The sequence below is a fragment of the Carassius gibelio genome, chromosome A15 (assembly GCF_023724105.1).
Source record: "Carassius gibelio isolate Cgi1373 ecotype wild population from Czech Republic chromosome A15, carGib1.2-hapl.c, whole genome shotgun sequence".
NCBI lineage: Eukaryota > Metazoa > Chordata > Actinopteri > Cypriniformes > Cyprinidae > Carassius > Carassius gibelio.
The window spans coordinates 355,350-378,157 of record NC_068385.1 but is presented as its reverse complement, the minus strand read 5'-3'; the positions used below and the strand labels follow the sequence as shown (position 1 = coordinate 378,157).

Below are 22,808 nucleotides of genomic sequence, written 5' to 3'. Positions count from 1 at the left end.
TTACAGCTCATGCACTGACCAGATTTCTGAGAAACTCCATTTTTACGTACCTGCTCTAGCTTGGCCTGCCCTCGTAGATAAATGTTGATTAAAACATCAACGACAAAACACATAAGCTGAATTTAACAGCAGAAATCTACACCGTGGCACTGCCACACAAATCTTGCTGATGAGAAGCTGTCTGAGGTCTGTAATCCTGCTCCACAGAGGATCAGATGACATCTGTCTGCTCAATTTAGTTCCTGCTTAGTTTTATTTGAGTTCTAGATGGTTTGGAGGCCATGGTTAAAGGAGGCCAGTTTAGCAATACATTTAAAGACACACTGTCAGAGACAAAATTGTGACATAAGCCCAAGCTCCTCCATGCCAAACACTGCCAGACAGACTCTTGAAGGTTCCACCGAGATTTGAACTCGGATTGCTGGATTCAGAGTCCAGAGTGCTAACCGTTACACCATGGAACCAACAGTGTCAGTTTGTCTGTCTGAAGTGTAGAAAACACTCAAGGAGGCTCTGCGAAAAGCAACTAACCAGCAAGCATCAGAATGGTGTCTGAAAAGCATTCACGGCTCCACTCTGAGTAAACCCGGGATCGAACCAGGGACCTTTAAATCTTCAGTGTAACGCTCTCCGAACCTTGTAAACCAATATTGAGAAAAACATCAAAGCAAAGGACACGAGCCTCCAGTCAACCGCAAACGGCTACCCTGCATGGCAGCCAATCTGAGCCATCTCAGACACATTCACTTCTGTTGTACAAAGTTTAAATTGCAGATGAGGAACTGAGAACAGGGAGAAGTTGGCGTGAAAACATGCAGGTGTATTATTGGCCGAAAGAAGGCAGAACGGTCTGCTACTTTTCAGTAAGATGCTCAATGTGGGCTCGTCCGGGATTTGAACCCGGGACCTCTCGCACCCGAAGCGAGAATCATACCCCTAGACCAACGAGCCACCATGTTCCCAGATACTACTCAAAAAAAGGAGCTGCAAAGCGAGGTCTCTGGGATTTGAGCTTGGGCCCTCTCGCTCCCATACCAGCAATAAAACAAAAAAAACACACCCCATAACCGACAAGCCCTCAGATGCTCCTGCAACTAGCAAACGCAAGATGAAGGCTCACAGCGCCGTGAAGCGATCCAAGAATGCTTGGGCTGCATTCCTAAACCAATGTTTAGAAAAATGTCAAGTTAAAGTTTAAACTGCAGATGAGGAACTAAGAAGAGCAGCGAGATGTGGGCATGAAAACATGCAGTCGCAGCTTTAGTCTACTTGACAGTGGCGTATGTTTGGCCCAAGAATGGCAGAATGGACTGAAACTGCTCTAGAAATGAGGCTGCAAAGACAGAAGAGGGCTCGTCCGGGATTTGAACCCGGGACCTCTCGCACCCTAAGCGAGAATCATACCCCTAGACCAACGAGCCACAGGTTGCTGTTCGGTAAAGGCCAATTTGCTACGTATTTCACTCTGCTCGACGCTACGGTCGCTCTAACATCCTGCCTCTGCAGCTGACAAGGGCAGAATTAGAGCTCATGCACTGACCAGATTTCTGAGAAACTCCATTTTTACGTACCTGCTCTAGCTTGGCCTGCCCTCGTAGATAAATGTTGATTAAAACATCAACGACAAAACACATAAGCTGAATTTAACAGCAGAAATCTACACCGTGGCACTGCCACACAAATCTTGCTGATGAGAAGCTGTCTGAGGTCTGTAATCCTGCTCCACAGAGGATCAGATGACATCTGTCTGCTCAATTTAGTTCCTGCTTAGTTTTATTTGAGTTCTAGATGGTTTGGAGGCCATGGTTAAAGGAGGCCAGTTTAGCAATACATTTAAAGACACACTGTCAGAGACAAAATTGTGACATAAGCCCAAGCTCCTCCATGCCAAACACTGCCAGACAGACTCTTGAAGGTTCCACCGAGATTTGAACTCGGATTGCTGGATTCAGAGTCCAGAGTGCTAACCGTTACACCATGGAACCAACAGTGTCAGTTTGTCTGTCTGAAGTGTAGAAAACACTCAAGGAGGCTCTGCGAAAAGCAACTAACCAGCAAGCATCAGAATGGTGTCTGAAAAGCATTCACGGCTCCACTCTGAGTAAACCCGGGATCGAACCAGGGACCTTTAAATCTTCAGTGTAACGCTCTCCGAACCTTGTAAACCAATATTGAGAAAAACATCAAAGCAAAGGACACGAGCCTCCAGTCAACCGCAAACGGCTACCCTGCATGGCAGCCAATCTGAGCCATCTCAGACACATTCACTTCTGTTGTACAAAGTTTAAATTGCAGATGAGGAACTGAGAGCAGGGAGAAGTTGGCGTGAAAACATGCAGGTGTATTATTGGCCGAAAGAAGGCAGAACGGTCTGCTACTTTTCAGTAAGATGCTCAATGTGGGCTCGTCCGGGATTTGAACCCGGGACCTCTCGCACCCGAAGCGAGAATCATACCCCTAGACCAACGAGCCACCATGTTCCCAGATACTACTCAAAAAAAGGAGCTGCAAAGCGAGGTCTCTGGGATTTGAGCTTGGGCCCTCTCGCTCCCATACCAGCAATAAAACAAAAAAAACACACCCCATAACCGACAAGCCCTCAGATGCTCCTGCAACTAGCAAACGCAAGATGAAGGCTCACAGCGCCGTGAAGCGATCCAAGAATGCTTGGGCTGCATTCCTAAACCAATGTTTAGAAAAATGTCAAGTTAAAGTTTAAACTGCAGATGAGGAACTAAGAAGAGCAGCGAGATGTGGGCATGAAAACATGCAGTCGCAGCTTTAGTCTACTTGACAGTGGCGTATGTTTGGCCCAAGAATGGCAGAATGGACTGAAACTGCTCTAGAAATGAGGCTGCAAAGACAGAAGAGGGCTCGTCCGGGATTTGAACCCGGGACCTCTCGCACCCTAAGCGAGAATCATACCCCTAGACCAACGAGCCACAGGTTGCTGTTCGGTAAAGGCCAATTTGCTACGTATTTCACTCTGCTCGACGCTACGGTCGCTCTAACATCCTGCCTCTGCAGCTGACAAGGGCAGAATTACAGCTCATGCACTGACCAGATTTCTGAGAAACTCCATTTTTACGTACCTGCTCTAGCTTGGCCTGCCCTCGTAGATAAATGTTGATTAAAACATCAACGACAAAACACATAAGCTGAATTTAACAGCAGAAATCTACACCGTGGCACTGCCACACAAATCTTGCTGATGAGAAGCTGTCTGAGGTCTGTAATCCTGCTCCACAGAGGATCAGATGACATCTGTCTGCTCAATTTAGTTCCTGCTTAGTTTTATTTGAGTTCTAGATGGTTTGGAGGCCATGGTTAAAGGAGGCCAGTTTAGCAATACATTTAAAGACACACTGTCAGAGACAAAATTGTGACATAAGCCCAAGCTCCTCCATGCCAAACACTGCCAGACAGACTCTTGAAGGTTCCACCGAGATTTGAACTCGGATTGCTGGATTCAGAGTCCAGAGTGCTAACCGTTACACCATGGAACCAACAGTGTCAGTTCGTCTGTCTGAAGTGTAGAAAACACTCAAGGAGGCTCTGCGAAAAGCAACTAACCAGCAAGCATCAGAATGGTGTCTGAAAAGCATTCACGGCTCCACTCTGAGTAAACCCGGGATCGAACCAGGGACCTTTAAATCTTCAGTGTAACGCTCTCCGAACCTTGTAAACCAATATTGAGAAAAACATCAAAGCAAAGGACACGAGCCTCCAGTCAACCGCAAACGGCTACCCTGCATGGCAGCCAATCTGAGCCATCTCAGACACATTCACTTCTGTTGTACAAAGTTTAAATTGCAGATGAGGAACTGAGAACAGGGAGAAGTTGGCGTGAAAACATGCAGGTGTATTATTGGCCGAAAGAAGGCAGAACGGTCTGCTACTTTTCAGTAAGATGCTCAATGTGGGCTCGTCCGGGATTTGAACCCGGGACCTCTCGCACCCGAAGCGAGAATCATACCCCTAGACCAACGAGCCACCATGTTCCCAGATACTACTCAAAAAAAGGAGCTGCAAAGCGAGGTCTCTGGGATTTGAGCTTGGGCCCTCTCGCTCCCATACCAGCAATAAAACAAAAAAAAACACACCCCATAACCGACAAGCCCTCAGATGCTCCTGCAACTAGCAAACGCAAGATGAAGGCTCACAGCGCCATGAAGCGATCCAAGAATGCTTGGGCTGCATTCCTAAACCAATGTTTAGAAAAATGTCAAGTTAAAGTTTAAACTGCAGATGAGGAACTAAGAAGAGCAGCGAGATGTGGGCATGAAAACATGCAGTCGCAGCTTTAGTCTACTTGACAGTGGCGTATGTTTGGCCCAAGAATGGCAGAATGGACTGAAACTGCTCTAGAAATGAGGCTGCAAAGACAGAAGAGGGCTCGTCCGGGATTTGAACCCGGGACCTCTCGCACCCTAAGCGAGAATCATACCCCTAGACCAACGAGCCACAGGTTGCTGTTCGGTAAAGGCCAATTTGCTACGTATTTCACTCTGCTCGACGCTACGGTCGCTCTAACATCCTGCCTCTGCAGCTGACAAGGGCAGAATTACAGCTCATGCACTGACCAGATTTCTGAGAAACTCCATTTTTACGTACCTGCTCTAGCTTGGCCTGCCCTCGTAGATAAATGTTGATTAAAACATCAACGACAAAACACATAAGCTGAATTTAACAGCAGAAATCTACACCGTGGCACTGCCACACAAATCTTGCTGATGAGAAGCTGTCTGAGGTCTGTAATCCTGCTCCACAGAGGATCAGATGACATCTGTCTGCTCAATTTAGTTCCTGCTTAGTTTTATTTGAGTTCTAGATGGTTTGGAGGCCATGGTTAAAGGAGGCCAGTTTAGCAATACATTTAAAGACACACTGTCAGAGACAAAATTGTGACATAAGCCCAAGCTCCTCCATGCCAAACACTGCCAGACAGACTCTTGAAGGTTCCACCGAGATTTGAACTCGGATTGCTGGATTCAGAGTCCAGAGTGCTAACCGTTACACCATGGAACCAACAGTGTCAGTTCGTCTGTCTGAAGTGTAGAAAACACTCAAGGAGGCTCTGCGAAAAGCAACTAACCAGCAAGCATCAGAATGGTGTCTGAAAAGCATTCACGGCTCCACTCTGAGTAAACCCGGGATCGAACCAGGGACCTTTAAATCTTCAGTGTAACGCTCTCCGAACCTTGTAAACCAATATTGAGAAAAACATCAAAGCAAAGGACACGAGCCTCCAGTCAACCGCAAACGGCTACCCTGCATGGCAGCCAATCTGAGCCATCTCAGACACATTCACTTCTGTTGTACAAAGTTTAAATTGCAGATGAGGAACTGAGAACAGGGAGAAGTTGGCGTGAAAACATGCAGGTGTATTATTGGCCGAAAGAAGGCAGAACGGTCTGCTACTTTTCAGTAAGATGCTCAATGTGGGCTCGTCCGGGATTTGAACCCGGGACCTCTCGCACCCGAAGCGAGAATCATACCCCTAGACCAACGAGCCACCATGTTCCCAGATACTACTCAAAAAAAGGAGCTGCAAAGCGAGGTCTCTGGGATTTGAGCTTGGGCCCTCTCGCTCCCATACCAGCAATAAAACAAAAAAAAACACACCCCATAACCGACAAGCCCTCAGATGCTCCTGCAACTAGCAAACGCAAGATGAAGGCTCACAGCGCCGTGAAGCGATCCAAGAATGCTTGGGCTGCATTCCTAAACCAATGTTTAGAAAAATGTCAAGGCAAAGTTTAAACTGCAGATGAGGAACTAAGAAGAGCAGCGAGATGTGGGCATGAAAACATGCAGTCGCAGCTTTAGTCTACTTGACAGTGGCGTATGTTTGGCCCAAGAATGGCAGAATGGACTGAAACTGCTCTAGAAAAGAGGCTGCAAAGACAGAAGAGGGCTCGTCCGGGATTTGAACCCGGGACCTCTCGCACCCTAAGCGAGAATCATACCCCTAGACCAACGAGCCACAGGTTGCTGTTCGGTAAAGGCCAATTTGCTACGTATTTCACTCTGCTCGACGCTACGGTCGCTCTAACATCCTGCCTCTGTAGCTGACAAGGGCAGAATTAGAGCTCATGCACTGACCAGATTTCTGAGAAACTCCATTTTTACGTACCTGCTCTAGCTTGGCCTGCCATCGTAGATAAATGTTGATTAAAACATCAACGACAAAACACATAAGCTGAATTTAACAGCAGAAATCTACACCGTGGCACTGCCACACAAATCTTGCTGATGAGAAGCTGTCTGAGGTCTGTAATCCTGCTCCACAGAGGATCAGATGACATCTGTCTGCTCAATTTAGTTCCTGCTTAGTTTTATTTGAGTTCTAGATGGTTTGGAGGCCATGGTTAAAGGAGGCCAGTTTAGCAATACATTTAAAGACACACTGTCAGAGACAAAATTGTGACATAAGCCCAAGCTCCTCCATGCCAAACACTGCCAGACAGACTCTTGAAGGTTCCACCGAGATTTGAACTCGGATTGCTGGATTCAGAGTCCAGAGTGCTAACCGTTACACCATGGAACCAACAGTGTCAGTTCGTCTGTCTGAAGTGTAGAAAACACTCAAGGAGGCTCTGCGAAAAGCAACTAACCAGCAAGCATCAGAATGGTGTCTGAAAAGCATTCACGGCTCCACTCTGAGTAAACCCGGGATCGAACCAGGGACCTTTAAATCTTCAGTGTAACGCTCTCCGAACCTTGTAAACCAATATTGAGAAAAACATCAAAGCAAAGGACACGAGCCTCCAGTCAACCGCAAACGGCTACCCTGCATGGCAGCCAATCTGAGCCATCTCAGACACATTCACTTCTGTTGTACAAAGTTTAAATTGCAGATGAGGAACTGAGAACAGGGAGAAGTTGGCGTGAAAACATGCAGGTGTATTATTGGCCGAAAGAAGGCAGAACGGTCTGCTACTTTTCAGTAAGATGCTCAATGTGGGCTCGTCCGGGATTTGAACCCGGGACCTCTCGCACCCGAAGCGAGAATCATACCCCTAGACCAACGAGCCACCATGTTCCCAGATACTACTCAAAAAAAGGAGCTGCAAAGCGAGGTCTCTGGGATTTGAGCTTGGGCCCTCTCGCTCCCATACCAGCAATAAAACAAAAAAAAACACACCCCATAACCGACAAGCCCTCAGATGCTCCTGCAACTAGCAAACGCAAGATGAAGGCTCACAGCGCCGTGAAGCGATCCAAGAATGCTTGGGCTGCATTCCTAAACCAATGTTTAGAAAAATGTCAAGGCAAAGTTTAAACTGCAGATGAGGAACTAAGAAGAGCAGCGAGATGTGGGCATGAAAACATGCAGTCGCAGCTTTAGTCTACTTGACAGTGGCGTATGTTTGGCCCAAGAATGGCAGAATGGACTGAAACTGCTCTAGAAAAGAGGCTGCAAAGACAGAAGAGGGCTCGTCCGGGATTTGAACCCGGGACCTCTCGCACCCTAAGCGAGAATCATACCCCTAGACCAACGAGCCACAGGTTGCTGTTCGGTAAAGGCCAATTTGCTACGTATTTCACTCTGCTCGACGCTACGGTCGCTCTAACATCCTGCCTCTGTAGCTGACAAGGGCAGAATTAGAGCTCATGCACTGACCAGATTTCTGAGAAACTCCATTTTTACGTACCTGCTCTAGCTTGGCCTGCCATCGTAGATAAATGTTGATTAAAACATCAACGACAAAACACATAAGCTGAATTTAACAGCAGAAATCTACACCGTGGCACTGCCACACAAATCTTGCTGATGAGAAGCTGTCTGAGGTCTGTAATCCTGCTCCACAGAGGATCAGATGACATCTGTCTGCTCAATTTAGTTCCTGCTTAGTTTTATTTGAGTTCTAGATGGTTTGGAGGCCATGGTTAAAGGAGGCCAGTTTAGCAATACATTTAAAGACACACTGTCAGAGACAAAATTGTGACATAAGCCCAAGCTCCTCCATGCCAAACACTGCCAGACAGACTCTTGAAGGTTCCACCGAGATTTGAACTCGGATTGCTGGATTCAGAGTCCAGAGTGCTAACCGTTACACCATGGAACCAACAGTGTCAGTTCGTCTGTCTGAAGTGTAGAAAACACTCAAGGAGGCTCTGCGAAAAGCAACTAACCAGCAAGCATCAGAATGGTGTCTGAAAAGCATTCACGGCTCCACTCTGAGTAAACCCGGGATCGAACCAGGGACCTTTAAATCTTCAGTGTAACGCTCTCCGAACCTTGTAAACCAATATTGAGAAAAACATCAAAGCAAAGGACACGAGCCTCCAGTCAACCGCAAACGGCTACCCTGCATGGCAGCCAATCTGAGCCATCTCAGACACATTCACTTCTGTTGTACAAAGTTTAAATTGCAGATGAGGAACTGAGAGCAGGGAGAAGTTGGCGTGAAAACATGCAGGTGTATTATTGGCCGAAAGAAGGCAGAACGGTCTGCTACTTTTCAGTAAGATGCTCAATGTGGGCTCGTCCGGGATTTGAACCCGGGACCTCTCGCACCCGAAGCGAGAATCATACCCCTAGACCAACGAGCCACCATGTTCCCAGATACTACTCAAAAAAAGGAGCTGCAAAGCGAGGTCTCTGGGATTTGAGCTTGGGCCCTCTCGCTCCCATACCAGCAATAAAACAAAAAAAACACACCCCATAACCGACAAGCCCTCAGATGCTCCTGCAACTAGCAAACGCAAGATGAAGGCTCACAGCGCCGTGAAGCGATCCAAGAATGCTTGGGCTGCATTCCTAAACCAATGTTTAGAAAAATGTCAAGTTAAAGTTTAAACTGCAGATGAGGAACTAAGAAGAGCAGCGAGATGTGGGCATGAAAACATGCAGTCGCAGCTTTAGTCTACTTGACAGTGGCGTATGTTTGGCCCAAGAATGGCAGAATGGACTGAAACTGCTCTAGAAATGAGGCTGCAAAGACAGAAGAGGGCTCGTCCGGGATTTGAACCCGGGACCTCTCGCACCCTAAGCGAGAATCATACCCCTAGACCAACGAGCCACAGGTTGCTGTTCGGTAAAGGCCAATTTGCTACGTATTTCACTCTGCTCGACGCTACGGTCGCTCTAACATCCTGCCTCTGCAGCTGACAAGGGCAGAATTACAGCTCATGCACTGACCAGATTTCTGAGAAACTCCATTTTTACGTACCTGCTCTAGCTTGGCCTGCCCTCGTAGATAAATGTTGATTAAAACATCAACGACAAAACACATAAGCTGAATTTAACAGCAGAAATCTACACCGTGGCACTGCCACACAAATCTTGCTGATGAGAAGCTGTCTGAGGTCTGTAATCCTGCTCCACAGAGGATCAGATGACATCTGTCTGCTCAATTTAGTTCCTGCTTAGTTTTATTTGAGTTCTAGATGGTTTGGAGGCCATGGTTAAAGGAGGCCAGTTTAGCAATACATTTAAAGACACACTGTCAGAGACAAAATTGTGACATAAGCCCAAGCTCCTCCATGCCAAACACTGCCAGACAGACTCTTGAAGGTTCCACCGAGATTTGAACTCGGATTGCTGGATTCAGAGTCCAGAGTGCTAACCGTTACACCATGGAACCAACAGTGTCAGTTCGTCTGTCTGAAGTGTAGAAAACACTCAAGGAGGCTCTGCGAAAAGCAACTAACCAGCAAGCATCAGAATGGTGTCTGAAAAGCATTCACGGCTCCACTCTGAGTAAACCCGGGATCGAACCAGGGACCTTTAAATCTTCAGTGTAACGCTCTCCGAACCTTGTAAACCAATATTGAGAAAAACATCAAAGCAAAGGACACGAGCCTCCAGTCAACCGCAAACGGCTACCCTGCATGGCAGCCAATCTGAGCCATCTCAGACACATTCACTTCTGTTGTACAAAGTTTAAATTGCAGATGAGGAACTGAGAACAGGGAGAAGTTGGCGTGAAAACATGCAGGTGTATTATTGGCCGAAAGAAGGCAGAACGGTCTGCTACTTTTCAGTAAGATGCTCAATGTGGGCTCGTCCGGGATTTGAACCCGGGACCTCTCGCACCCGAAGCGAGAATCATACCCCTAGACCAACGAGCCACCATGTTCCCAGATACTACTCAAAAAAAGGAGCTGCAAAGCGAGGTCTCTGGGATTTGAGCTTGGGCCCTCTCGCTCCCATACCAGCAATAAAACAAAAAAAAACACACCCCATAACCGACAAGCCCTCAGATGCTCCTGCAACTAGCAAACGCAAGATGAAGGCTCACAGCGCCGTGAAGCGATCCAAGAATGCTTGGGCTGCATTCCTAAACCAATGTTTAGAAAAATGTCAAGGCAAAGTTTAAACTGCAGATGAGGAACTAAGAAGAGCAGCGAGATGTGGGCATGAAAACATGCAGTCGCAGCTTTAGTCTACTTGACAGTGGCGTATGTTTGGCCCAAGAATGGCAGAATGGACTGAAACTGCTCTAGAAAAGAGGCTGCAAAGACAGAAGAGGGCTCGTCCGGGATTTGAACCCGGGACCTCTCGCACCCTAAGCGAGAATCATACCCCTAGACCAACGAGCCACAGGTTGCTGTTCGGTAAAGGCCAATTTGCTACGTATTTCACTCTGCTCGACGCTACGGTCGCTCTAACATCCTGCCTCTGTAGCTGACAAGGGCAGAATTAGAGCTCATGCACTGACCAGATTTCTGAGAAACTCCATTTTTACGTACCTGCTCTAGCTTGGCCTGCCATCGTAGATAAATGTTGATTAAAACATCAACGACAAAACACATAAGCTGAATTTAACAGCAGAAATCTACACCGTGGCACTGCCACACAAATCTTGCTGATGAGAAGCTGTCTGAGGTCTGTAATCCTGCTCCACAGAGGATCAGATGACATCTGTCTGCTCAATTTAGTTCCTGCTTAGTTTTATTTGAGTTCTAGATGGTTTGGAGGCCATGGTTAAAGGAGGCCAGTTTAGCAATACATTTAAAGACACACTGTCAGAGACAAAATTGTGACATAAGCCCAAGCTCCTCCATGCCAAACACTGCCAGACAGACTCTTGAAGGTTCCACCGAGATTTGAACTCGGATTGCTGGATTCAGAGTCCAGAGTGCTAACCGTTACACCATGGAACCAACAGTGTCAGTTCGTCTGTCTGAAGTGTAGAAAACACTCAAGGAGGCTCTGCGAAAAGCAACTAACCAGCAAGCATCAGAATGGTGTCTGAAAAGCATTCACGGCTCCACTCTGAGTAAACCCGGGATCGAACCAGGGACCTTTAAATCTTCAGTGTAACGCTCTCCGAACCTTGTAAACCAATATTGAGAAAAACATCAAAGCAAAGGACACGAGCCTCCAGTCAACCGCAAACGGCTACCCTGCATGGCAGCCAATCTGAGCCATCTCAGACACATTCACTTCTGTTGTACAAAGTTTAAATTGCAGATGAGGAACTGAGAGCAGGGAGAAGTTGGCGTGAAAACATGCAGGTGTATTATTGGCCGAAAGAAGGCAGAACGGTCTGCTACTTTTCAGTAAGATGCTCAATGTGGGCTCGTCCGGGATTTGAACCCGGGACCTCTCGCACCCGAAGCGAGAATCATACCCCTAGACCAACGAGCCACCATGTTCCCAGATACTACTCAAAAAAAGGAGCTGCAAAGCGAGGTCTCTGGGATTTGAGCTTGGGCCCTCTCGCTCCCATACCAGCAATAAAACAAAAAAAACACACCCCATAACCGACAAGCCCTCAGATGCTCCTGCAACTAGCAAACGCAAGATGAAGGCTCACAGCGCCGTGAAGCGATCCAAGAATGCTTGGGCTGCATTCCTAAACCAATGTTTAGAAAAATGTCAAGTTAAAGTTTAAACTGCAGATGAGGAACTAAGAAGAGCAGCGAGATGTGGGCATGAAAACATGCAGTCGCAGCTTTAGTCTACTTGACAGTGGCGTATGTTTGGCCCAAGAATGGCAGAATGGACTGAAACTGCTCTAGAAATGAGGCTGCAAAGACAGAAGAGGGCTCGTCCGGGATTTGAACCCGGGACCTCTCGCACCCTAAGCGAGAATCATACCCCTAGACCAACGAGCCACAGGTTGCTGTTCGGTAAAGGCCAATTTGCTACGTATTTCACTCTGCTCGACGCTACGGTCGCTCTAACATCCTGCCTCTGCAGCTGACAAGGGCAGAATTACAGCTCATGCACTGACCAGATTTCTGAGAAACTCCATTTTTACGTACCTGCTCTAGCTTGGCCTGCCCTCGTAGATAAATGTTGATTAAAACATCAACGACAAAACACATAAGCTGAATTTAACAGCAGAAATCTACACCGTGGCACTGCCACACAAATCTTGCTGATGAGAAGCTGTCTGAGGTCTGTAATCCTGCTCCACAGAGGATCAGATGACATCTGTCTGCTCAATTTAGTTCCTGCTTAGTTTTATTTGAGTTCTAGATGGTTTGGAGGCCATGGTTAAAGGAGGCCAGTTTAGCAATACATTTAAAGACACACTGTCAGAGACAAAATTGTGACATAAGCCCAAGCTCCTCCATGCCAAACACTGCCAGACAGACTCTTGAAGGTTCCACCGAGATTTGAACTCGGATTGCTGGATTCAGAGTCCAGAGTGCTAACCGTTACACCATGGAACCAACAGTGTCAGTTCGTCTGTCTGAAGTGTAGAAAACACTCAAGGAGGCTCTGCGAAAAGCAACTAACCAGCAAGCATCAGAATGGTGTCTGAAAAGCATTCACGGCTCCACTCTGAGTAAACCCGGGATCGAACCAGGGACCTTTAAATCTTCAGTGTAACGCTCTCCGAACCTTGTAAACCAATATTGAGAAAAACATCAAAGCAAAGGACACGAGCCTCCAGTCAACCGCAAACGGCTACCCTGCATGGCAGCCAATCTGAGCCATCTCAGACACATTCACTTCTGTTGTACAAAGTTTAAATTGCAGATGAGGAACTGAGAACAGGGAGAAGTTGGCGTGAAAACATGCAGGTGTATTATTGGCCGAAAGAAGGCAGAACGGTCTGCTACTTTTCAGTAAGATGCTCAATGTGGGCTCGTCCGGGATTTGAACCCGGGACCTCTCGCACCCGAAGCGAGAATCATACCCCTAGACCAACGAGCCACCATGTTCCCAGATACTACTCAAAAAAAGGAGCTGCAAAGCGAGGTCTCTGGGATTTGAGCTTGGGCCCTCTCGCTCCCATACCAGCAATAAAACAAAAAAAACACACCCCATAACCGACAAGCCCTCAGATGCTCCTGCAACTAGCAAACGCAAGATGAAGGCTCACAGCGCCGTGAAGCGATCCAAGAATGCTTGGGCTGCATTCCTAAACCAATGTTTAGAAAAATGTCAAGTTAAAGTTTAAACTGCAGATGAGGAACTAAGAAGAGCAGCGAGATGTGGGCATGAAAACATGCAGTCGCAGCTTTAGTCTACTTGACAGTGGCGTATGTTTGGCCCAAGAATGGCAGAATGGACTGAAACTGCTCTAGAAATGAGGCTGCAAAGACAGAAGAGGGCTCGTCCGGGATTTGAACCCGGGACCTCTCGCACCCTAAGCGAGAATCATACCCCTAGACCAACGAGCCACAGGTTGCTGTTCGGTAAAGGCCAATTTGCTACGTATTTCACTCTGCTCGACGCTACGGTCGCTCTAACATCCTGCCTCTGCAGCTGACAAGGGCAGAATTACAGCTCATGCACTGACCAGATTTCTGAGAAACTCCATTTTTACGTACCTGCTCTAGCTTGGCCTGCCCTCGTAGATAAATGTTGATTAAAACATCAACGACAAAACACATAAGCTGAATTTAACAGCAGAAATCTACACCGTGGCACTGCCACACAAATCTTGCTGATGAGAAGCTGTCTGAGGTCTGTAATCCTGCTCCACAGAGGATCAGATGACATCTGTCTGCTCAATTTAGTTCCTGCTTAGTTTTATTTGAGTTCTAGATGGTTTGGAGGCCATGGTTAAAGGAGGCCAGTTTAGCAATACATTTAAAGACACACTGTCAGAGACAAAATTGTGACATAAGCCCAAGCTCCTCCATGCCAAACACTGCCAGACAGACTCTTGAAGGTTCCACCGAGATTTGAACTCGGATTGCTGGATTCAGAGTCCAGAGTGCTAACCGTTACACCATGGAACCAACAGTGTCAGTTCGTCTGTCTGAAGTGTAGAAAACACTCAAGGAGGCTCTGCGAAAAGCAACTAACCAGCAAGCATCAGAATGGTGTCTGAAAAGCATTCACGGCTCCACTCTGAGTAAACCCGGGATCGAACCAGGGACCTTTAAATCTTCAGTGTAACGCTCTCCGAACCTTGTAAACCAATATTGAGAAAAACATCAAAGCAAAGGACACGAGCCTCCAGTCAACCGCAAACGGCTACCCTGCATGGCAGCCAATCTGAGCCATCTCAGACACATTCACTTCTGTTGTACAAAGTTTAAATTGCAGATGAGGAACTGAGAGCAGGGAGAAGTTGGCGTGAAAACATGCAGGTGTATTATTGGCCGAAAGAAGGCAGAACGGTCTGCTACTTTTCAGTAAGATGCTCAATGTGGGCTCGTCCGGGATTTGAACCCGGGACCTCTCGCACCCGAAGCGAGAATCATACCCCTAGACCAACGAGCCACCATGTTCCCAGATACTACTCAAAAAAAGGAGCTGCAAAGCGAGGTCTCTGGGATTTGAGCTTGGGCCCTCTCGCTCCCATACCAGCAATAAAACAAAAAAAACACACCCCATAACCGACAAGCCCTCAGATGCTCCTGCAACTAGCAAACGCAAGATGAAGGCTCACAGCGCCGTGAAGCGATCCAAGAATGCTTGGGCTGCATTCCTAAACCAATGTTTAGAAAAATGTCAAGGCAAAGTTTAAACTGCAGATGAGGAACTAAGAAGAGCAGCGAGATGTGGGCATGAAAACATGCAGTCGCAGCTTTAGTCTACTTGACAGTGGCGTATGTTTGGCCCAAGAATGGCAGAATGGACTGAAACTGCTCTAGAAAAGAGGCTGCAAAGACAGAAGAGGGCTCGTCCGGGATTTGAACCCGGGACCTCTCGCACCCTAAGCGAGAATCATACCCCTAGACCAACGAGCCACAGGTTGCTGTTCGGTAAAGGCCAATTTGCTACGTATTTCACTCTGCTCGACGCTACGGTCGCTCTAACATCCTGCCTCTGTAGCTGACAAGGGCAGAATTAGAGCTCATGCACTGACCAGATTTCTGAGAAACTCCATTTTTACGTACCTGCTCTAGCTTGGCCTGCCATCGTAGATAAATGTTGATTAAAACATCAACGACAAAACACATAAGCTGAATTTAACAGCAGAAATCTACACCGTGGCACTGCCACACAAATCTTGCTGATGAGAAGCTGTCTGAGGTCTGTAATCCTGCTCCACAGAGGATCAGATGACATCTGTCTGCTCAATTTAGTTCCTGCTTAGTTTTATTTGAGTTCTAGATGGTTTGGAGGCCATGGTTAAAGGAGGCCAGTTTAGCAATACATTTAAAGACACACTGTCAGAGACAAAATTGTGACATAAGCCCAAGCTCCTCCATGCCAAACACTGCCAGACAGACTCTTGAAGGTTCCACCGAGATTTGAACTCGGATTGCTGGATTCAGAGTCCAGAGTGCTAACCGTTACACCATGGAACCAACAGTGTCAGTTCGTCTGTCTGAAGTGTAGAAAACACTCAAGGAGGCTCTGCGAAAAGCAACTAACCAGCAAGCATCAGAATGGTGTCTGAAAAGCATTCACGGCTCCACTCTGAGTAAACCCGGGATCGAACCAGGGACCTTTAAATCTTCAGTGTAACGCTCTCCGAACCTTGTAAACCAATATTGAGAAAAACATCAAAGCAAAGGACACGAGCCTCCAGTCAACCGCAAACGGCTACCCTGCATGGCAGCCAATCTGAGCCATCTCAGACACATTCACTTCTGTTGTACAAAGTTTAAATTGCAGATGAGGAACTGAGAACAGGGAGAAGTTGGCGTGAAAACATGCAGGTGTATTATTGGCCGAAAGAAGGCAGAACGGTCTGCTACTTTTCAGTAAGATGCCCAATGTGGGCTCGTCCGGGATTTGAACCCGGGACCTCTCGCACCCGAAGCGAGAATCATACCCCTAGACCAACGAGCCACCATGTTCCCAGATACTACTCAAAAAAAGGAGCTGCAAAGCGAGGTCTCTGGGATTTGAGCTTGGGCCCTCTCGCTCCCATACCAGCAATAAAACAAAAAAAACACACCCCATAACCGACAAGCCCTCAGATGCTCCTGCAACTAGCAAACGCAAGATGAAGGCTCACAGCGCCGTGAAGCGATCCAAGAATGCTTGGGCTGCATTCCTAAACCAATGTTTAGAAAAATGTCAAGTTAAAGTTTAAACTGCAGATGAGGAACTAAGAAGAGCAGCGAGATGTGGGCATGAAAACATGCAGTCGCAGCTTTAGTCTACTTGACAGTGGCGTATGTTTGGCCCAAGAATGGCAGAATGGACTGAAACTGCTCTAGAAATGAGGCTGCAAAGACAGAAGAGGGCTCGTCCGGGATTTGAACCCGGGACCTCTCGCACCCTAAGCGAGAATCATACCCCTAGACCAACGAGCCACAGGTTGCTGTTCGGTAAAGGCCAATTTGCTACGTATTTCACTCTGCTCGACGCTACGGTCGCTCTAACATCCTGCCTCTGCAGCTGACAAGGGCAGAATTAGAGCTCATGCACTGACCAGATTTCTGAGAAACTCCATTTTTACGTACCTGCTCTAGCTTGGCCTGCCCTCGTAGATAAATGTTGATTAAAACATCAACGACAAAACACATAAGCTGAATTTAACAGCAGAAATCTACACCGTGGCACTGCCACACAAATCTTGCTGATGAGAAGCTGTCTGAGGTCTGTAATCCTGCTCCACAGAGGATCAGATGACATCTGTCTGCTCAATTTAGTTCCTGCTTAGTTTTATTTGAGTTCTAGATGGTTTGGAGGCCATGGTTAAAGGAGGCCAGTTTAGCAATACATTTAAAGACACACTGTCAGAGACAAAATTGTGACATAAGCCCAAGCTCCTCCATGCCAAACACTGCCAGACAGACTCTTGAAGGTTCCACCGAGATTTGAACTCGGATTGCTGGATTCAGAGTCCAGAGTGCTAACCGTTACACCATGGAACCAACAGTGTCAGTTCGTCTGTCTGAAGTGTAGAAAACACTCAAGGAGGCTCTGCGAAAAGCAACTAACCAGCAAGCATCAGAATGGTGTCTGAAAAGCATTCACGGCTCCACTCTGAGTAAACCCGGGATCGAACCAGGGACCTTTAAATCTTCAGTGTAACGCTCTCCGAACCTTGTAAACCAATATTGAGAAAAACATCAAAGCAAAGGACACGAGCCTCCAGTCAACCGCAAACGGCTACCCTGCATGGCAGCCAATCTGAGCCATCTCAGACACATTCACTTCTGTTGTACAAAGTTTAAATTGCAGATGAGGAACTGAGAGCAGGGAGAAGTTGGCGTGAAAACATGCAGGTGTATTATTGGCCGAAAGAAGGCAGAACGGTCTGCTACTTTTCAGTAAGATGCTCAATGTGGGCTCGTCCGGGATTTGAACCCGGGACCTCTCGCACCCGAAGCGAGAATCATACCCCTAGACCAACGAGCCACCATGTTCCCAGATACTACTCAAAAAAAGGAGCTGCAAAGCGAGGTCTCTGGGATTTGAGCTTGGGCCCTCTCGCTCCCATACCAGCAATAAAACAAAAAAAACACACCCCATAACCGACAAGCCCTCAGATGCTCCTGCAACTAGCAAACGCAAGATGAAGGCTCACAGCGCCGTGAAGCGATCCAAGAATGCTTGGGCTGCATTCCTAAACCAATGTTTAGAAAAATGTCAAGTTAAAGTTTAAACTGCAGATGAGGAACTAAGAAGAGCAGCGAGATGTGGGCATGAAAACATGCAGTCGCAGCTTTAGTCTACTTGACAGTGGCGTATGTTTGGCCCAAGAATGGCAGAATGGACTGAAACTGCTCTAGAAATGAGGCTGCAAAGACAGAAGAGGGCTCGTCCGGGATTTGAACCCGGGACCTCTCGCACCCTAAGCGAGAATCATACCCCTAGACCAACGAGCCACAGGTTGCTGTTCGGTAAAGGCCAATTTGCTACGTATTTCACTCTGCTCGACGCTACGGTCGCTCTAACATCCTGCCTCTGCAGCTGACAAGGGCAGAATTACAGCTCATGCACTGACCAGATTTCTGAGAAACTCCATTTTTACGTACCTGCTCTAGCTTGGCCTGCCCTCGTAGATAAATGTTGATTAAAACATCAACGACAAAACACATAAGCTGAATTTAACAGCAGAAATCTACACCGTGGCACTGCCACACAAATCTTGCTGATGAGAAGCTGTCTGAGGTCTGTAATCCTGCTCCACAGAGGATCAGATGACATCTGTCTGCTCAATTTAGTTCCTGCTTAGTTTTATTTGAGTTCTAGATGGTTTGGAGGCCATGGTTAAAGGAGGCCAGTTTAGCAATACATTTAAAGACACACTGTCAGAGACAAAATTGTGACATAAGCCCAAGCTCCTCCATGCCAAACACTGCCAGACAGACTCTTGAAGGTTCCACCGAGATTTGAACTCGGATTGCTGGATTCAGAGTCCAGAGTGCTAACCGTTACACCATGGAACCAACAGTGTCAGTTCGTCTGTCTGAAGTGTAGAAAACACTCAAGGAGGCTCTGCGAAAAGCAACTAACCAGCAAGCATCAGAATGGTGTCTGAAAAGCATTCACGGCTCCACTCTGAGTAAACCCGGGATCGAACCAGGGACCTTTAAATCTTCAGTGTAACGCTCTCCGAACCTTGTAAACCAATATTGAGAAAAACATCAAAGCAAAGGACACGAGCCTCCAGTCAACCGCAAACGGCTACCCTGCATGGCAGCCAATCTGAGCCATCTCAGACACATTCACTTCTGTTGTACAAAGTTTAAATTGCAGATGAGGAACTGAGAACAGGGAGAAGTTGGCGTGAAAACATGCAGGTGTATTATTGGCCGAAAGAAGGCAGAACGGTCTGCTACTTTTCAGTAAGATGCTCAATGTGGGCTCGTCCGGGATTTGAACCCGGGACCTCTCGCACCCGAAGCGAGAATCATACCCCTAGACCAACGAGCCACCATGTTCCCAGATACTACTCAAAAAAAGGAGCTGCAAAGCGAGGTCTCTGGGATTTGAGCTTGGGCCCTCTCGCTCCCATACCAGCAATAAAACAAAAAAAACACACCCCATAACCGACAAGCCCTCAGATGCTCCTGCAACTAGCAAACGCAAGATGAAGGCTCACAGCGCCGTGAAGCGATCCAAGAATGCTTGGGCTGCATTCCTAAACCAATGTTTAGAAAAATGTCAAGTTAAAGTTTAAACTGCAGATGAGGAACTAAGAAGAGCAGCGAGATGTGGGCATGAAAACATGCAGTCGCAGCTTTAGTCTACTTGACAGTGGCGTATGTTTGGCCCAAGAATGGCAGAATGGACTGAAACTGCTCTAGAAATGAGGCTGCAAAGACAGAAGAGGGCTCGTCCGGGATTTGAACCCGGGACCTCTCGCACCCTAAGCGAGAATCATACCCCTAGACCAACGAGCCACAGGTTGCTGTTCGGTAAAGGCCAATTTGCTACGTATTTCACTCTGCTCGACGCTACGGTCGCTCTAACATCCTGCCTCTGCAGCTGACAAGGGCAGAATTACAGCTCATGCACTGACCAGATTTCTGAGAAACTCCATTTTTACGTACCTGCTCTAGCTTGGCCTGCCCTCGTAGATAAATGTTGATTAAAACATCAACGACAAAACACATAAGCTGAATTTAACAGCAGAAATCTACACCGTGGCACTGCCACACAAATCTTGCTGATGAGAAGCTGTCTGAGGTCTGTAATCCTGCTCCACAATTGATCAGATGACATCTGTCTGCTCAATTTAGTTCCTGCTTAGTTTTATTTGAGTTCTAGATGGTTTGGAGGCCATGGTTAAAGGAGGCCAGTTTAGCAATACATTTAAAGACACACTGTCAGAGACAAAATTGTGACATAAGCCCAAGCTCCTCCATGCCAAACACTGCCAGACAGACTCTTGAAGGTTCCACCGAGATTTGAACTCGGATTGCTGGATTCAGAGTCCAGAGTGCTAACCGTTACACCATGGAACCAACAGTGTCAGTTCGTCTGTCTGAAGTGTAGAAAACACTCAAGGAGGCTCTGCGAAAAGCAACTAACCAGCAAGCATCAGAATGGTGTCTGAAAAGCATTCACGGCTCCACTCTGAGTAAACCCGGGATCGAACCAGGGACCTTTAAATCTTCAGTGTAACGCTCTCCGAACCTTGTAAACCAATATTGAGAAAAACATCAAAGCAAAGGACACGAGCCTCCAGTCAACCGCAAACGGCTACCCTGCATGGCAGCCAATCTGAGCCATCTCAGACACATTCACTTCTGTTGTACAAAGTTTAAATTGCAGATGAGGAACTGAGAACAGGGAGAAGTTGGCGTGAAAACATGCAGGTGTATTATTGGCCGAAAGAAGGCAGAACGGTCTGCTACTTTTCAGTAAGATGCTCAATGTGGGCTCGTCCGGGATTTGAACCCGGGACCTCTCGCACCCGAAGCGAGAATCATACCCCTAGACCAACGAGCCACCATGTTCCCAGATACTACTCAAAAAAAGGAGCTGCAAAGCGAGGTCTCTGGGATTTGAGCTTGGGCCCTCTCGCTCCCATACCAGCAATAAAACAAAAAAAAACACACCCCATAACCGACAAGCCCTCAGATGCTCCTGCAACTAGCAAACGCAAGATGAAGGCTCACAGCGCCATGAAGCGATCCAAGAATGCTTGGGCTGCATTCCTAAACCAATGTTTAGAAAAATGTCAAGTTAAAGTTTAAACTGCAGATGAGGAACTAAGAAGAGCAGCGAGATGTGGGCATGAAAACATGCAGTCGCAGCTTTAGTCTACTTGACAGTGGCGTATGTTTGGCCCAAGAATGGCAGAATGGACTGAAACTGCTCTAGAAATGAGGCTGCAAAGACAGAAGAGGGCTCGTCCGGGATTTGAACCCGGGACCTCTCGCACCCTAAGCGAGAATCATACCCCTAGACCAACGAGCCACAGGTTGCTGTTCGGTAAAGGCCAATTTGCTACGTATTTCACTCTGCTCGACGCTACGGTCGCTCTAACATCCTGCCTCTGCAGCTGACAAGGGCAGAATTAGAGCTCATGCACTGACCAGATTTCTGAGAAACTCCATTTTTACGTACCTGCTCTAGCTTGGCCTGCCCTCGTAGATAAATGTTGATTAAAACATCAACGACAAAACACATAAGCTGAATTTAACAGCAGAAATCTACACCGTGGCACTGCCACACAAATCTTGCTGATGAGAAGCTGTCTGAGGTCTGTAATCCTGCTCCACAGAGGATCAGATGACATCTGTCTGCTCAATTTAGTTCCTGCTTAGTTTTATTTGAGTTCTAGATGGTTTGGAGGCCATGGTTAAAGGAGGCCAGTTTAGCAATACATTTAAAGACACACTGTCAGAGACAAAATTGTGACATAAGCCCAAGCTCCTCCATGCCAAACACTGCCAGACAGACTCTTGAAGGTTCCACCGAGATTTGAACTCGGATTGCTGGATTCAGAGTCCAGAGTGCTAACCGTTACACCATGGAACCAACAGTGTCAGTTCGTCTGTCTGAAGTGTAGAAAACACTCAAGGAGGCTCTGCGAAAAGCAACTAACCAGCAAGCATCAGAATGGTGTCTGAAAAGCATTCACGGCTCCACTCTGAGTAAACCCGGGATCGAACCAGGGACCTTTAAATCTTCAGTGTAACGCTCTCCGAACCTTGTAAACCAATATTGAGAAAAACATCAAAGCAAAGGACACGAGCCTCCAGTCAACCGCAAACGGCTACCCTGCATGGCAGCCAATCTGAGCCATCTCAGACACATTCACTTCTGTTGTACAAAGTTTAAATTGCAGATGAGGAACTGAGAACAGGGAGAAGTTGGCGTGAAAACATGCAGGTGTATTATTGGCCGAAAGAAGGCAGAACGGTCTGCTACTTTTCAGTAAGATGCTCAATGTGGGCTCGTCCGGGATTTGAACCCGGGACCTCTCGCACCCGAAGCGAGAATCATACCCCTAGACCAACGAGCCACCATGTTCCCAGATACTACTCAAAAAAAGGAGCTGCAAAGCGAGGTCTCTGGGATTTGAGCTTGGGCCCTCTCGCTCCCATACCAGCAATAAAACAAAAAAAAACACACCCCATAACCGACAAGCCCTCAGATGCTCCTGCAACTAGCAAACGCAAGATGAAGGCTCACAGCGCCGTGAAGCGATCCAAGAATGCTTGGGCTGCATTCCTAAACCAATGTTTAGAAAAATGTCAAGGCAAAGTTTAAACTGCAGATGAGGAACTAAGAAGAGCAGCGAGATGTGGGCATGAAAACATGCAGTCGCAGCTTTAGTCTACCTGACAGTGGCGTATGTTTGGCCCAAGAATGGCAGAATGGACTGAAACTGCTCTAGAAAAGAGGCTGCAAAGACAGAAGAGGGCTCGTCCGGGATTTGAACCCGGGACCTCTCGCACCCTAAGCGAGAATCATACCCCTAGACCAACGAGCCACAGGTTGCTCTTCGGTAAAGGCCAATTTGCTACGTATTTCACTCTGCTCGACGCTACGGTCGCTCTAACATCCTGCCTCTGTAGCT

The 22,808-nt window shown here is 47.3% G+C and overlaps 45 non-coding genes across 45 annotated transcripts; all 45 read right to left on the bottom strand.

The window, feature by feature from the left end:
• Positions 1-392: 392 nt before the first annotated feature.
• Positions 393-464, bottom strand: trnaq-cug (transfer RNA glutamine (anticodon CUG)). Its single transcript has one exon. It is a non-coding gene; the product is annotated as a tRNA-Gln (tRNA).
• A 415-nt stretch (positions 465-879) lies between these two features.
• On the bottom strand, positions 880-951 carry trnap-cgg (transfer RNA proline (anticodon CGG)). Its single transcript has one exon. It is a non-coding gene; the product is annotated as a tRNA-Pro (tRNA).
• A 398-nt stretch (positions 952-1,349) lies between these two features.
• On the bottom strand, positions 1,350-1,421 carry trnap-agg (transfer RNA proline (anticodon AGG)). The gene has a single exon. It is a non-coding gene; the product is annotated as a tRNA-Pro (tRNA).
• Positions 1,422-1,913: 492 nt separating this feature from the next.
• Positions 1,914-1,985, bottom strand: trnaq-cug (transfer RNA glutamine (anticodon CUG)). The gene has a single exon. It is a non-coding gene; the product is annotated as a tRNA-Gln (tRNA).
• A 415-nt stretch (positions 1,986-2,400) lies between these two features.
• Positions 2,401-2,472, bottom strand: trnap-cgg (transfer RNA proline (anticodon CGG)). Its single transcript has one exon. It is a non-coding gene; the product is annotated as a tRNA-Pro (tRNA).
• A 398-nt stretch (positions 2,473-2,870) lies between these two features.
• Positions 2,871-2,942, bottom strand: trnap-agg (transfer RNA proline (anticodon AGG)). The gene has a single exon. It is a non-coding gene; the product is annotated as a tRNA-Pro (tRNA).
• Positions 2,943-3,434: 492 nt separating this feature from the next.
• Positions 3,435-3,506, bottom strand: trnaq-cug (transfer RNA glutamine (anticodon CUG)). Its single transcript has one exon. It is a non-coding gene; the product is annotated as a tRNA-Gln (tRNA).
• A 415-nt stretch (positions 3,507-3,921) lies between these two features.
• trnap-cgg (transfer RNA proline (anticodon CGG)) lies at positions 3,922-3,993 on the bottom strand. Its single transcript has one exon. It is a non-coding gene; the product is annotated as a tRNA-Pro (tRNA).
• Positions 3,994-4,392: 399 nt separating this feature from the next.
• trnap-agg (transfer RNA proline (anticodon AGG)) lies at positions 4,393-4,464 on the bottom strand. Its single transcript has one exon. It is a non-coding gene; the product is annotated as a tRNA-Pro (tRNA).
• Positions 4,465-4,956: 492 nt separating this feature from the next.
• Positions 4,957-5,028, bottom strand: trnaq-cug (transfer RNA glutamine (anticodon CUG)). Its single transcript has one exon. It is a non-coding gene; the product is annotated as a tRNA-Gln (tRNA).
• A 415-nt stretch (positions 5,029-5,443) lies between these two features.
• trnap-cgg (transfer RNA proline (anticodon CGG)) lies at positions 5,444-5,515 on the bottom strand. The gene has a single exon. It is a non-coding gene; the product is annotated as a tRNA-Pro (tRNA).
• Positions 5,516-5,914: 399 nt separating this feature from the next.
• trnap-agg (transfer RNA proline (anticodon AGG)) lies at positions 5,915-5,986 on the bottom strand. The gene has a single exon. It is a non-coding gene; the product is annotated as a tRNA-Pro (tRNA).
• A 492-nt stretch (positions 5,987-6,478) lies between these two features.
• Positions 6,479-6,550, bottom strand: trnaq-cug (transfer RNA glutamine (anticodon CUG)). The gene has a single exon. It is a non-coding gene; the product is annotated as a tRNA-Gln (tRNA).
• A 415-nt stretch (positions 6,551-6,965) lies between these two features.
• Positions 6,966-7,037, bottom strand: trnap-cgg (transfer RNA proline (anticodon CGG)). The gene has a single exon. It is a non-coding gene; the product is annotated as a tRNA-Pro (tRNA).
• A 399-nt stretch (positions 7,038-7,436) lies between these two features.
• trnap-agg (transfer RNA proline (anticodon AGG)) lies at positions 7,437-7,508 on the bottom strand. The gene has a single exon. It is a non-coding gene; the product is annotated as a tRNA-Pro (tRNA).
• Positions 7,509-8,000: 492 nt separating this feature from the next.
• On the bottom strand, positions 8,001-8,072 carry trnaq-cug (transfer RNA glutamine (anticodon CUG)). Its single transcript has one exon. It is a non-coding gene; the product is annotated as a tRNA-Gln (tRNA).
• A 415-nt stretch (positions 8,073-8,487) lies between these two features.
• trnap-cgg (transfer RNA proline (anticodon CGG)) lies at positions 8,488-8,559 on the bottom strand. Its single transcript has one exon. It is a non-coding gene; the product is annotated as a tRNA-Pro (tRNA).
• A 398-nt stretch (positions 8,560-8,957) lies between these two features.
• trnap-agg (transfer RNA proline (anticodon AGG)) lies at positions 8,958-9,029 on the bottom strand. Its single transcript has one exon. It is a non-coding gene; the product is annotated as a tRNA-Pro (tRNA).
• A 492-nt stretch (positions 9,030-9,521) lies between these two features.
• trnaq-cug (transfer RNA glutamine (anticodon CUG)) lies at positions 9,522-9,593 on the bottom strand. The gene has a single exon. It is a non-coding gene; the product is annotated as a tRNA-Gln (tRNA).
• Positions 9,594-10,008: 415 nt separating this feature from the next.
• Positions 10,009-10,080, bottom strand: trnap-cgg (transfer RNA proline (anticodon CGG)). Its single transcript has one exon. It is a non-coding gene; the product is annotated as a tRNA-Pro (tRNA).
• Positions 10,081-10,479: 399 nt separating this feature from the next.
• On the bottom strand, positions 10,480-10,551 carry trnap-agg (transfer RNA proline (anticodon AGG)). Its single transcript has one exon. It is a non-coding gene; the product is annotated as a tRNA-Pro (tRNA).
• A 492-nt stretch (positions 10,552-11,043) lies between these two features.
• trnaq-cug (transfer RNA glutamine (anticodon CUG)) lies at positions 11,044-11,115 on the bottom strand. Its single transcript has one exon. It is a non-coding gene; the product is annotated as a tRNA-Gln (tRNA).
• A 415-nt stretch (positions 11,116-11,530) lies between these two features.
• Positions 11,531-11,602, bottom strand: trnap-cgg (transfer RNA proline (anticodon CGG)). Its single transcript has one exon. It is a non-coding gene; the product is annotated as a tRNA-Pro (tRNA).
• Positions 11,603-12,000: 398 nt separating this feature from the next.
• trnap-agg (transfer RNA proline (anticodon AGG)) lies at positions 12,001-12,072 on the bottom strand. The gene has a single exon. It is a non-coding gene; the product is annotated as a tRNA-Pro (tRNA).
• Positions 12,073-12,564: 492 nt separating this feature from the next.
• Positions 12,565-12,636, bottom strand: trnaq-cug (transfer RNA glutamine (anticodon CUG)). The gene has a single exon. It is a non-coding gene; the product is annotated as a tRNA-Gln (tRNA).
• Positions 12,637-13,051: 415 nt separating this feature from the next.
• trnap-cgg (transfer RNA proline (anticodon CGG)) lies at positions 13,052-13,123 on the bottom strand. Its single transcript has one exon. It is a non-coding gene; the product is annotated as a tRNA-Pro (tRNA).
• Positions 13,124-13,521: 398 nt separating this feature from the next.
• Positions 13,522-13,593, bottom strand: trnap-agg (transfer RNA proline (anticodon AGG)). Its single transcript has one exon. It is a non-coding gene; the product is annotated as a tRNA-Pro (tRNA).
• Positions 13,594-14,085: 492 nt separating this feature from the next.
• Positions 14,086-14,157, bottom strand: trnaq-cug (transfer RNA glutamine (anticodon CUG)). The gene has a single exon. It is a non-coding gene; the product is annotated as a tRNA-Gln (tRNA).
• A 415-nt stretch (positions 14,158-14,572) lies between these two features.
• trnap-cgg (transfer RNA proline (anticodon CGG)) lies at positions 14,573-14,644 on the bottom strand. The gene has a single exon. It is a non-coding gene; the product is annotated as a tRNA-Pro (tRNA).
• Positions 14,645-15,042: 398 nt separating this feature from the next.
• trnap-agg (transfer RNA proline (anticodon AGG)) lies at positions 15,043-15,114 on the bottom strand. Its single transcript has one exon. It is a non-coding gene; the product is annotated as a tRNA-Pro (tRNA).
• Positions 15,115-15,606: 492 nt separating this feature from the next.
• On the bottom strand, positions 15,607-15,678 carry trnaq-cug (transfer RNA glutamine (anticodon CUG)). Its single transcript has one exon. It is a non-coding gene; the product is annotated as a tRNA-Gln (tRNA).
• A 415-nt stretch (positions 15,679-16,093) lies between these two features.
• On the bottom strand, positions 16,094-16,165 carry trnap-cgg (transfer RNA proline (anticodon CGG)). Its single transcript has one exon. It is a non-coding gene; the product is annotated as a tRNA-Pro (tRNA).
• A 398-nt stretch (positions 16,166-16,563) lies between these two features.
• trnap-agg (transfer RNA proline (anticodon AGG)) lies at positions 16,564-16,635 on the bottom strand. Its single transcript has one exon. It is a non-coding gene; the product is annotated as a tRNA-Pro (tRNA).
• Positions 16,636-17,127: 492 nt separating this feature from the next.
• On the bottom strand, positions 17,128-17,199 carry trnaq-cug (transfer RNA glutamine (anticodon CUG)). Its single transcript has one exon. It is a non-coding gene; the product is annotated as a tRNA-Gln (tRNA).
• A 415-nt stretch (positions 17,200-17,614) lies between these two features.
• On the bottom strand, positions 17,615-17,686 carry trnap-cgg (transfer RNA proline (anticodon CGG)). Its single transcript has one exon. It is a non-coding gene; the product is annotated as a tRNA-Pro (tRNA).
• Positions 17,687-18,084: 398 nt separating this feature from the next.
• On the bottom strand, positions 18,085-18,156 carry trnap-agg (transfer RNA proline (anticodon AGG)). Its single transcript has one exon. It is a non-coding gene; the product is annotated as a tRNA-Pro (tRNA).
• A 492-nt stretch (positions 18,157-18,648) lies between these two features.
• Positions 18,649-18,720, bottom strand: trnaq-cug (transfer RNA glutamine (anticodon CUG)). Its single transcript has one exon. It is a non-coding gene; the product is annotated as a tRNA-Gln (tRNA).
• Positions 18,721-19,135: 415 nt separating this feature from the next.
• Positions 19,136-19,207, bottom strand: trnap-cgg (transfer RNA proline (anticodon CGG)). The gene has a single exon. It is a non-coding gene; the product is annotated as a tRNA-Pro (tRNA).
• A 398-nt stretch (positions 19,208-19,605) lies between these two features.
• Positions 19,606-19,677, bottom strand: trnap-agg (transfer RNA proline (anticodon AGG)). Its single transcript has one exon. It is a non-coding gene; the product is annotated as a tRNA-Pro (tRNA).
• Positions 19,678-20,169: 492 nt separating this feature from the next.
• On the bottom strand, positions 20,170-20,241 carry trnaq-cug (transfer RNA glutamine (anticodon CUG)). The gene has a single exon. It is a non-coding gene; the product is annotated as a tRNA-Gln (tRNA).
• A 415-nt stretch (positions 20,242-20,656) lies between these two features.
• trnap-cgg (transfer RNA proline (anticodon CGG)) lies at positions 20,657-20,728 on the bottom strand. Its single transcript has one exon. It is a non-coding gene; the product is annotated as a tRNA-Pro (tRNA).
• Positions 20,729-21,127: 399 nt separating this feature from the next.
• trnap-agg (transfer RNA proline (anticodon AGG)) lies at positions 21,128-21,199 on the bottom strand. The gene has a single exon. It is a non-coding gene; the product is annotated as a tRNA-Pro (tRNA).
• Positions 21,200-21,691: 492 nt separating this feature from the next.
• Positions 21,692-21,763, bottom strand: trnaq-cug (transfer RNA glutamine (anticodon CUG)). Its single transcript has one exon. It is a non-coding gene; the product is annotated as a tRNA-Gln (tRNA).
• A 415-nt stretch (positions 21,764-22,178) lies between these two features.
• On the bottom strand, positions 22,179-22,250 carry trnap-cgg (transfer RNA proline (anticodon CGG)). Its single transcript has one exon. It is a non-coding gene; the product is annotated as a tRNA-Pro (tRNA).
• Positions 22,251-22,649: 399 nt separating this feature from the next.
• trnap-agg (transfer RNA proline (anticodon AGG)) lies at positions 22,650-22,721 on the bottom strand. Its single transcript has one exon. It is a non-coding gene; the product is annotated as a tRNA-Pro (tRNA).
• Positions 22,722-22,808: the final 87 nt, after the last annotated feature.